The 12081-nt window shown below is 42.4% G+C and overlaps 1 protein-coding gene across 1 annotated transcript in view; it reads left to right on the top strand.

Annotated features, from left to right (window-relative positions):
• Nucleotides 1–2677: 2677 nt before the first annotated feature.
• The window catches only part of FRMD6 (FERM domain containing 6), a 231685-nt gene continuing 222281 nt past the window's right edge, over nt 2678–12081 (top strand). Inside the window, exon 1 of the mRNA XM_044231226.1 lies at nt 2678–2757. The gene's annotated coding sequence lies outside the window, so the exon portion shown is untranslated. The remainder of the gene's footprint in view (nt 2758–12081) is intronic.

The raw sequence follows: 12081 nt of genomic DNA, 5'->3' as shown, positions 1-12081 counted from the left end.
CCAAATAAGGTTATTTCTGAGGTCCTGAGTAGACATGAGTTTTGGGGAGATACTATTGACCCCACTATAGGGAACCTTCCCACTGCATACTAATGAGGAGATGGGACATTTTCTTGGCAAGATAGACCCTAGATCCAGTACATGCTTGTTTGAAGAGCAATGCTGCCTTATCATCCCACATCCCATTCTCACCCCCAGTTCAGTTCTCCCAAATTCTTAGTCTCTGTTGGCTTTCTACCCTAACCATAACCCTGAGCATCCCCTTGGACTCATTCCTTGCCGTCATTGTTACCTGCCCCCAAATCCATTCCAACCAATCATCAAGGCCATGGCATTCTTTCTTGGAAGTCCCCATTGAATCTCTCCCCATACCTTCGTCTTCCATAGCCAGCACCAGCTCCCATTGTTTATACCAACAATGTTTTGGTTCTTAAATTCCACATATAAATGAAGTCCTGTGGTATTTGCCTTTCTCTGACTTATTTCACTTAGCATAATACACTCTATTCCATCCATGTCATTGCAAACGGTAAGATTTCATTGATGGCTGAGTAATATTCCAATATAACACATCTGCATCTTTGCCAACATCTGTTGTTTCCTGGCTTGTTAATTTTAGCCATTCTGACTGGTGTGAGGTGGTATCGCACTGTGGTTTTGATTTGTACTTCCCTGATGCCAAGTGATGTTGAACACTTTTTCATGTGTCTGTTGGCCATTTGGATGTGTTCTTTGCAGAAATGTCTTTTCATGTCTTCTGCCCATTTCTTGATTGGATTATTTGTTCTTCGGGTGTTGAGTTTGAGAAGTTATTTATAGGTTTTAGATATTAGCCCTTTATCTGATATGTCATTTGCAAATATCTTCTCCCATTCCATAGGTTGCCTTATAGTTTTGTTGATTATTTCCTTTGCTGTGCAGAAGCTTTTTATCTTGATGAAGCCCCAATAATTTGATTTTGCTTTTGTTTCCCTTGCCTCTGGAGATGGTCTAGTAAGAAGTTCCTGTGACTGAGGTCAAAGATGCTGTGCTTATGTTCCCCTCTAGGATTTTGATGGATTCCTGTCTCCCATGTAGGTCTTTCATCCATTTTGAACTTATTTTTGTGTGTGGTGTAGGAAAGTGGTCCAGTTTCATTCTTCTGCATGTGGCTGTCCATTTTTCCCAAAACCATTTGTGAAAGAGCCCGTCTTTTTTCCACTGGATATTCTTTCCTGCTTTGTCAAAGATGAGTTGATCATAGAGTTGAGGGTCTATTTCTGGGTTATCTATTCTGTTCCACTGATTTATGTGTCTGTTTTCATGCCAGTACCATTCTGTCCTGATGAGAACAGCTTTGTAATACAGTTTGAAGTCTGGAATTGTGATGCTTCTGGCTTTGGTCTTTTTCAACATTACTTGGGCTATTCAGGGTCTTTTCTGGTTACATACAAATTTTAGAATTGTTCATTTCAGCTCTGTGAAAAATGCTGGTATTATTTTGATAGGAATTGCACCAAATGGGTAGATTGCTTTGTGTAGTGTAGACATTTTCACGGTATTTGTTCTTCTAATTCATGAGTACGTGGCCCACTTCTAAAGAAGCCTGGGGGTGATATAACTTCAACCAAACCAGCTGAGAGGAAGGGGTGACTTCCCAAAGAAGAACAGAAGAGTTGATACAAGAACAAGGTGAGATAGATGTGGAAGTGAGAGGTGGTATTCTATTATTGTGCAGATCTTCCAGCCCAGTCTTCTCATTTGACTTCTTTGGAAACCAGATTGAATGATCTGTCCAAGGGCACAATAATAAACAGCAGAGCCAAGATTTTCCAGTTTCTGCCTTTCTGCTCTGTCCTCTCTACTGTGTTACATCTACCTTCTTGAAAACCGGGAATGAATCGAATGTGAAGCTTCTATAACACTTGATTATCATTGAAATGCCTTCTTAAACACTGCATTTCATGATATTAAACTTAAAGGAACTGTAATTGCACATCTATCATCTTTGACGCTCCTATATTAACTGCCCAGAGTAAGAAAACCACATTCCTTCTGTGATAGTAATCCTTGCTATTCCTTTCCTCTTTGGGGAAACAAGTCAAAGCTTGACAAACTCTAGCTGCTGATCTCCTTGGAAGAAGTTCGAGCCCTAACCAGGTGATTCCATGAGTGAGGTGGATGCCTATGGACAGAGGGGCTCACAGCAGCCTCTGATCTTCATTTGCGGCATATATTATCCCAAGAACTTGATTAATAGTCTAGACAAGGTCCTCCCTTTGGGCGGGCTTTTTGCCCTCCCAATTTTCCCAGGCACAGCGATATCCCTGTGGACAGGTATGGGCATGCATCGTGAATCTGGAGGCTGGCCCAAAAAGTATGTCTGCTGTTTGTGAAGGGGCAATGTAGCAATTACCTGTGAGTAATGCAGTGGCAGATCTTCTATGAGAAATTAAAGCTGAAAAAGAGGGCTTTCCTCTCCTTGAAGGAAGGGTATTGGGTGAACTAACTCTTGCCTTGGGAACTCTTTCTTCTCCTTTCCCCAAATTCAATCCCTTTCCCCCAAAACATCCATCCTTTCATAGGCACGCCACTTTGACACTCCACAAGCCATGGGATTAAGAAAGAACTGGCTAGAAGCAAACCATCTGCTTGCTCTTAGCAATTGAAAGTTTTCCTTTGATGGTTCTGGTTCCAGGAGAGAGAGCCGAAGATTCGATTCTGGAGTCTGCCCCCTTCGAGGAACAGCAGCCTGGCTTCTGGTGGCTACAGCAGCAGGTAGGAAAAGAATGGTTGTTCTTACCTTTTGTTTTTCATAAAATGGAATTTTAAGGCAGGGTTCAATGTTAACTGTCAGTATATTAGACATAGCAGAATCACCAAAGGATTTAAATAATGTGATTTCCATCTGTAAACCACCCTCAACTAATGAGAGGATTGGTCCTGCTGGTGGTGAACCTATTTCAGGATTTCTTTTGGGGGCAGGGGGAGCCTTGGGCTGTTCCATATGATAGCCATTGTGGTCAGTGCCAGAAAGAAACTCATGTCTTGATGAGTTTGATATCATCTGTGTTCTCTGGATTTTCACTTGTAATGTGCATGTTTATAAAGGTCTGTGCTCCAGACACAATCACCTCTGTTAAGAATATTCCTCAAAACACAGATGATGATCTGGCCAGAAGATGGGCCCCCTCTAATGCATTGTTTTATTCTAAGTTTTCCAAGAACTCATCAATTGACTTCTTGAAAGACAGTACCATGAGCTGTTTAGAAGGAAGTTTTTAGGAGTCTGAGAAATATTGAATAGGTGTCAGTTACATTAGTATGGTTCCTTGTTCACCCTCTGGATCACAGAAGAAGACTTTTATATATTTTGGGGCCACTGACTTCTTTATAAGGAATATAACTTAGTAAAACTAGACCAAAAAAAAAAAAAACCAAAGTGAAGATGATGAGCCATTACAGAGTTTGTCATAACCAGTTCCCAAGTGTGGCAAAAAGTCAAATATAATGCATGTGTGATAGAAGGCAGTAATAAAGGGAACTTGGAAAAGAACAAGATGGAGTTTTATGAGAATTTTTAAGTTTACTTTTTAAAAGCAAACTGAACGTGTGTGTCAGCAACCAGAGAATCAATTCTCAGAGAAAATACTTGTGTATTGTGTGATTACCTCTCTTTAAAACATGATCAAATACTGAGGTTGTTTCTTGCTTGCTTTGGGGGGAGGTGAGGGGAGAAGGAGGAAGATGGAGGGAAGGAGGAGGGGAGGGGGGAGACACTGTCCTTCTGTACTAGGTTATGGACTGGTTTGTTTTAAAATGTACCTCAGCAACCACTTATTCTGCAATTGGGACTTTCTGTGTTCTGGGCACTGTGCTAGGCTCTGGACTACACGCGTCATGCTCAGTTTCTTCTTCAGTAAATTTTGCCTCCCCCTTATCAGTGTCACCAACAAATAGACAGCCACAGACATTTAGTACAATGACTTTAACTGGACTCCTCGGGCGACCTGGTGACCTGAACTGCTTGTATATCGATGTGCTAAAAAAAATCCATATTGTCTTCTAGTTGGAAATGACACCCTGTTGAAAATAAACAGGAATTCCCGAGCTTCCTTAAAATCCAGCTCTCTGAGGCCAAGGAATAGTAGTGCACTACTATTAGATTTGTGTTCTGTTTGTGAATCCTGAGTTTTCTGGATAAGAGAGGTGCTGATCCTTGGCTAGAAGTTTGACCTAGAGCCATGCAGGCTCTAAGACAGGGGCAGTGCCTTGTCTGCCAGGCTTTCTCCCCAAAACCGTATGGGCTTGAGGAGTGGGGTGGAGGTGGGGACTCAGTCCCTTTGGCGGTCTCTCAGGAGACCTTCTTCTTCATGTATCAGCTGCAAACAGCACCTGCGCCCTCAGCAAATTGATTGAACCTCCTTGCCTGTTAGCCCTGGGCCCCATCCTGCTGGTGGAGGCTGGCTCCTCAGTTGATTTGAGGCAGACCCAGAGGCAAGGCAGAAAGGTGTAAATGTTGCCTCATTACCACACTTGCTCTTCCTTTTCCCTTCTTCCCTATGGCTGCATCTTCTCTTAGTTGCTATAAATAGTTCCATTCCCCCACTCTGGAAAATGTCCAGATCTGTTACCGGTGGTCCCTTAGCTCTGCACGGCTCCCAGTTCTGGTGAAAAATGTTGCCATGCGTGAAATAACAAAGCAGAGGATGCAATGCAAAAATAGTAATAATAGCACTTAACATCCGTGAGAACTGGATGTGTGCTAAAAGCTTTATATACAGGATCTCATTTATTCTTTACAACCACCTACGAGGTGGAGACTCTTGGTATCCCCATCATACAGACCAAGATACTGAGGCTTAACCATTTACTTGCTGCTAGCAGTTCAGACCTACGTGTCTGACTCCAAAGCATTGAACCACAGCCTGTGATGAGTGTGACAATGGAATTTAGCTTGAATGCTGGCCGATAGAAGACAATGCAGAGCGGTGAGCAGGGTGCTTAGGCAGATGCCCTTTTCTGGCCTTCTTTGCTCTCCTGCTCTTCCGTGATGCCTCTGGAAAGGTCTGTTGGAGACCACCAGGGAGACCAAAGGGATTGCTCTGCGGCCTGTGGCTTCTCTCTCACAAGTGGCTTGTCATACCTCCCTTTGAGGTCTGGCAACCAGCATTTATCTTAGTCTTTGTTTACAAACAGGAGCCATGCATCCTGCTCTTTCCTTGCTATTTGGGGCTGACTTTAATTTTAAAGGAGCATGTGTTCTGCTTCCGCTCTGCTGGTGTTTTTGGACACAGACTTTAGCCTTAAGATGCATGAGGGAATGATCACAACCAGTTCTTTTCCTTTCCTTGGCTTCAGCTCTTATATTCCCCAGGGCCTACCTAGAACCAAAGGGAGTGTTCCTTTACGGATGGTCTTTGTTTTGTCAATTACCACTCTTCGTACCTGTTTGAAACCACTCTGGGGAAGAGTTTGGAAAGTCTCCAGGCTGTTTACCCAGGATTCCCTGATTCATAAGTCATGTCATAGGCTCATTTCTGAGGGGTGCCTTCACATTTTGACCTCCTTCCTATTTTTAATCTATAGGCAAATTCTTCTGTAATATGGATCTTGTCCAAAGAGACTAGGGAAGGGCCCTCAGATCAGCCCCCACCCTAAGCCCATTGGGTGGCCCTTTGGTTAACTTGAGCAATGCATCAGAACCCATCCACTTAGACCTCTCACAAGCTATTTTTATTGTGTGATTTGGCAACGAGTTAGTGAAGTATCACCTTCTTTGAAATCTCGCCTTAACTTGCTTATTTCCGGTTTCAAATAGTTTCCATTATTGTGTGTTTATTGGAAGAGCATGAAAGAGGTGGAGGTTTGAGGCAGCAGAAAAGAAGGGGACTAAGATGAATGAACACCTACTGTGTGCTGGGTACTCTACTAACCTCTCTACATATGATATGATATTTAATCCTTACAGAACCTGGTAAGGTAGAAGGACCCACTTACAGTTGAAGAAACTAAAGTTTCAAAGAAGTTAAGCTACTCGGTGGGAGTGTAACCCAAAGGTGGGGCAAAAGTCAAAGCCAAGGTTGCTTCCCTTTATTCCCTACTGCCTCCACTGTGTCACATCTGTTGCGAACCCTATCCCAGTAGACAGAGTGTACTCAGACCTTTGTGATCCTGGGACTGAGGTACATGATACATATTTGGTAGATGAGAAAACCAAGACTAAAGGATACTGCTTGGATTAATGGAGATCAGCTCCTATTAAGCCTGATCATTTCCTCCTCATCTCAGACAGTGGACTTCCTGCGGCAATGGTGTTCACATGAAAAATGTTAACCCCCAAGATCCTAATTAACAGTTAGCTATTTGTATCACTTTTGATTTTTTCAAACCTTGATCTTAGCAATGTGTGTTTGCTTCCATATGCCCTACTCCATTTCTCACATAATTTTATTTCAGAAGTGCGGCTCAATGTTAATGAGATTAAATACTGTCCTTCCACTGTTCACAAAACAGTTTTCTGTCCTATTAGGCCAATTCCTTGTTTTTGAGCATCTGAGGTGATCCAAAGAATACAACTTCATTTCTTCCTTTTGGAAGTTGTGGTTTCCAAAGAGGACATCGCTAAGCCACATAGTAAAACAAATCTTCTATCTCTTACAAGAAATTTTCAGACTGCCTTCCTCAGAAACCTCGCATTGTCACCAGCAACAAACAAATATCAGGACTTATTTTCCTCCCATTTCAGGCTGGTCTGCTCTTTATTATTTATTATTGAGCTGAATTTATTATTATTTATTTATTAATAAATTATTATTAATGATTTATTATTTATTATTGAGCTGAATTTATTTATATTTCTCTTCTCCAAAAATGTTGGGAGTACTGGTCTTAAGTGTCGTTCTTCTCATCGTTGAGCCTTCTACCTGAAGACTGACACTGAGCAAGATAACCACTCAGTTGCTTCCAGTCAGAGTAGTGAAGACCTGGAATGCCATGTGCTATGGCCTAACAAAGTTAGAGAGGCGAATGACAGATATGGAATGAGCTGAGAAGTAAAGAGAAATAGTAAAGAACCCATGATAAGGGTGCTTGGGTGGCTCAGAGTGTTAAGCCTCTGCCCTCAGCTTAGGTCATGATCTCAGGGTCCTGGGATTAAGCCCCACATTGCGCTCTCTGCTGAGTGGGGAGCCTGCTTCCCCCTCTCTCTCTGCCTGCCTCTCTGCCTATTTGTGATCTCTCTCTCTCTCTCTCTCTCTGTTAAAAAAAAAAAAAAGAACCCATAATAAATAAATAGAGAAATAGTAGAGGATATGGGAAAATTAGCTTCTTAAGGATTCTTAAAGACTAGTATGTGAAATACTTTTATTCATTTGTTGGTTTAGGTGGTAGCCAGCCTCCAAGATGGCCCCTAATTATTCCTGTCCCTGACGATTAGTATCTTGTGTAGTCCCTTCCCACATCCTGTCAGAGTTGGTCTGGGTGTCCAACAGGATACAGGACAAGTGATGGTATGGTGTTTCTGATATTAAGTCATAAAAGATGTTGTGGCTTTCATTTTGGTCACTTTCTCCCTCTCTTGGGTCCCTCCTTCTGAGGGAAGCCAGCTACCATGTTGTGAGCAGCACTCTGGAGAGGCTCATGTAATGAAGAACATGGTGGTGACAGCATTCCAACTGCAGTGAAATCCCAAGTCACACCTCTGTCAGGAAACCTGAACCATCTGCTCAACTCTTCATTCCCTGTTAGACCATAAATAGACATCAGTTATCTGTTGCTGCAGAACAAACCACCCCCCAAATAAGAGTGATACTCTCATGTTTGGGCCTGCAAATAGGAATGATTAGAACAGCTGGGATGACTAGGACTCTCCATATAGCCTTTCACTGTGGGCTTTATCACAGTACAGTATTCTCCCAGTACCAGTAGGACAAGGACAGAAGCTGTGAACTTCCTGAGGTCTGGGCTCAGAAGCTGCACAACATCACTTCTGCCATATTCTATTGGACGAAGCAAGTAGAAAGACCAGTCCAAATTCAAAGGGTAGGAGGAATAAGTGTTGCCTTTTCATGAGAGGATTTGTAGTATGTGGTCATATTTCAATCCATCAAGTCTACCTTCTGACCATAATGATTTAAATTTCTCCCATATGCAAAATATACTCCTCTCTCCTAAAACCCCTGAAGTCTTATCCAGTGACCACACCAGGCTTGTAGTCCATGATCTTGTCATCTGCATCTGGTCCAGACAGAGAAAGAGTTTCTTGTGTGTAGCTCCTCTTCAACCAGAGATCAAGTTTGCTTTCCATCGTAGCAAACCTTGGACTCTGTTTATGTCCTCTAAATTCTGTTTGTAAACTAAATCACACACCCAACTACAGTGTTGAAACACGGACCTGATAACTCCGGTAGTTATCCCCATTCAAAAATAGAGTAATAGGAAGAAGAAATAGCAGTACTTTGTCCAGAACAATTCTGAAATTGACCTAGGCTCATGGATATCAGGTTCTCCTACTCTAGCTGGCAGGGTTCCTTGATTATGGTCTGGTTCTGCTCTTGACTCAACTCCTCTGGGTTCTTGGTTCCATCTTCTGAGATGTCTTTTCTTTTTGAGAATAAATAGCTTGTGTTTATAGCTAATTAGCTTTCTCACCCTACATTCTGGCTATAGAAATTAGGTAGTCTAGAGATCCCCTATCATTATAAACCATTCCTCCAATCTGATAGAACTCATTTAAAGACTTCATGGGTTTTCTACATATCTCATTATTGTTCGTTCCTAGATATAATCCATAGTCAGAGTACATTTTGGGACTGGTCCCTCTCTACAATAGTGCTGTCTAATAAAAATACAATACAGGGGTGCCTGGGCGGCTCAGTGGGTTAAAGCCTCTGCCTTTGGCTCAGGTCATGATCTCAGGGTTCTGGGAGTGAGCCTCACATGGGGCTCTCTGCTCAGTAGGGAGCCTGCTTCCCCTTCTCTCTCTGCCTGCCTCTCTGCCTACTTGTGATCTCTCTCTCTGTCAAATAAATAAATTAAATCTTTAAAAAATTAATAAATAAATAAAATAAAAATACAATACAAACCACAAATGTGAACCATATATGTATTTTTTTCTCCATTCTAAGAGTCACCATTTAATAGTAAAAAAAAAAAATGGGGAAAGTGATTTTAGTTATATATTTTGTTTAACTCATTATAACCAAAATATTATCATTCCAACATTAATTATCTTATTAAGATATTTTACATTTTTTAATGCTAGCTTCTTGAAATCAGGTATATATTTTATGCTTGTAGAACATCTTAATTCAGATTAGCCACATTTCAAGTGCCCAGTAGCTACATGTGCCTACACTAGACAGCCCAGTTTGATTACTCAGAGCTATTTTGGGATTAGGCTTCTATAAATCTTAGAAGCCCTTTGTCTAGTTGAGGGGGCCTACTCAGCACTTCCTAGAGACCTCTTGAGGTCTTAATTGAGGGTCTTACACTCCTATCCTTGATTAGTCTTTACCCTGAAAATCCATTGCCAGCTGATGAGAATGGAAATGAGGAACAGTTTTACTTTCCAACTCACCCAATCCTGAATCCTCCTTCTTCTTCTCACTTCTGCTTGCAAATTCAATGCTTCCTGCTTTCACTCATTTCTCCCCCTTCCTGTACCTTACTGTGCAAGAGTAACTTACCCCTTGGTGCTTTTAGCATTCTTCTCAGAAATCTCTTTACCCAGACCAACATGTTTATTAGATCTATTTTTTCACCTTACAAATTACTGCAGATGACAGTGTTGCTGATGGTTTCAGCCAGACGGATTGCCTTTTTTCCAGCCTCCCAAAACAATTTCCTCACTGCCCTTGCAGCCTCTCTCCCACCATCTGGTCCCAGGGGCAATGCCACATGTTGGAAGCTTTTGTTGGGCAGCGCCCTACTCACCAGTTTCTGCTTTAGTTAGTCATTGCAGAGTAACAAACAACCCTAAAATGTGGTGACTTAAAACAACAGATGACTGTTTCTCATGCTGCTGTGAGCTGACAGCTAGGGTAATGGCTGTATTACCTGGGCTTATTCATGCAGTTACCTTCAGTTTGAAGATCTTGAAGATGGGGGGCTGAGCTCAGCTGGGACAGCTGGGCCTCACTGGCTCCCTGTGCTCTTTTCATCCTTAAGGAGGCAAAGCTTTCTCACATGGAGGCAACTAGAGGTACAAGCTTTAATGTGCCAGCACTTACGAGATCTGTACTAGTGTCACATTTGCTGATTGCACTGGCCAAGGTAAGCAGTCCACCAAGGCCAGAGTCAAACAGGGAGGAAATGACAAGTTGAGGAATCACTAGGATAAAGCATCTCATGCTATCTCTTCTAAATACCTCATGGATTACGTGAGGTGATTTATACATAAAGCACTTAAAGTCTCACAGGAAGACACTGGAACTCGGTTCTAAAGTTGCTCTTGCTTTATGTTTCAAGAGACCCATCCATGCTTACTCTCTTTTTGGTCCAACGAGGAACAAATAGTTGAGCAGATGGGACAGGTTATATGTAGGACATTGTACCAAAGGCTTCAACTCTGTTATGTCATTTCATCCTTAAAGCAACCCATTTTGCAGATGGGGGAAATGAGTCAGAGAAACGCAGGCAATCCAGCAAGTTAACGGTCAAGCCAGGCCCTGAGTTCAGGCTGCCTAGCTCTGCGGCCCATGTTCACAATCACTGTCCCGGAGTTGTCTGTGCTCAGGGAAGGCAGAAGAGACAGGAAAAGGGTGGAAGACAAGGCCTAGCATGCAGAAGAAAGCAGGGCAGCATGCCAAAGTCTGTGTATATTTTTCTCAGGTGTTTAGTCCTTTGGGTCTTCTGCATAAACTGTTCTTCTAGAACCCTTTCCTCTGGCGACCAGCTTTCCCAATCAGGGCAGATGTGTAGGGAGGTACTTTTTTTCTAGTTGGAGCTCACTTGATTCTCCTATCTGAACTAAGCTTGTTCAATTGCAAATATTCTGATGTGTTGTGAAACAATAGCCTAAACAGTGGCAAGAGAGCATGTTGAGTCTCTGAAGACGTTGGCAGGACTCCTGCCATGCTGATGGCGAACACACAGGTCCCAACAGAGTATAGTCACTCTGGTTCTGCAGCTGCCACACCGAGATTTATGACATAAAAAGGTGCCAAGTGTGTAGGGTGAGAAAAAGAAGTAGCTCACGTTTACAATCATCTTTTTAAAAATCCACCCAAATGGTACTAGAGTTGTGCTTTATAAAGGGTTTTGGGCGGATATACATTTTGGGAAACGAGGGGGGGATGTTAAAGATATAAACCAAGGTAGAAGTAGTATCATGTAGTGTGTGTGTCAAGAGAACACTTTGGGGGGCTGTTTCTAGGTTAATTTCTATCAAAAGTGTCAACAGTTTCAGAAATGTTGGCTTATATTAGGAAACCAGGGGCACCAGGTGGCTCAGTGGGTTAAAGCCTCTGCCTTTGGCTCAGGTTGATCTCAGGGTCCTGGGATTGAGCCCCGCATCGGGCTCCCTGCTCAGTGGGGAGCCTGCTTCCCCCTCTCTCTGCCTGCCTCTCTGGCTGCTTGTGATCTCTGTCTATCAAATAAATAAATAAATAATCTTTAAAAAATAATTAGGAGACCATTTTGATCTTTAATGGTACAGGAATTTTTGCCATAAATGCTTTTAAGAAATGTACCAGTTTATCCAGGGGGCTCGTCATTAAGGGTGCTGCCGCTCCAGAGAGCTTCTCTTGTCCTCCTCCATAGTATAAGTCATTTCATCTGCCCCCAAATGCTAACAACTTGGGCTGAAAGTCATGCCATTGCTGAGTAAGAGATCGGAAACGGAAATTCAGAATCTCTCTGTGCCCTATTCCCTTCTGCATAGTTTCTTCATTTGGGGTGTTTATATCATTTTAAATAAACAGCCTTTTTGAAATATTCTAGAGCATTAGCTATGATTTATCTTGTGTAATTCCAGCCCTTGATAGGGGCGATTTTTCCCCATGTTCTGCATTCCTGGTTCCCTGACTGAGCAGACAGATTTCAGTGATGTCCTCTGTGCTGCCTCTCTCTCTCTCTCTCTCAGATTCCTGGTGTATTTTA

The sequence above is a fragment of the Neovison vison genome, chromosome 13 (genome assembly GCF_020171115.1).
Source record: "Neovison vison isolate M4711 chromosome 13, ASM_NN_V1, whole genome shotgun sequence".
In the NCBI taxonomy this organism is placed as follows: Eukaryota; Metazoa; Chordata; class Mammalia; order Carnivora; family Mustelidae; genus Neogale; species Neogale vison.
Note: the sequence above shows the minus strand (reverse complement) of the source record. Positions and strands in the feature narration are given on the sequence as shown.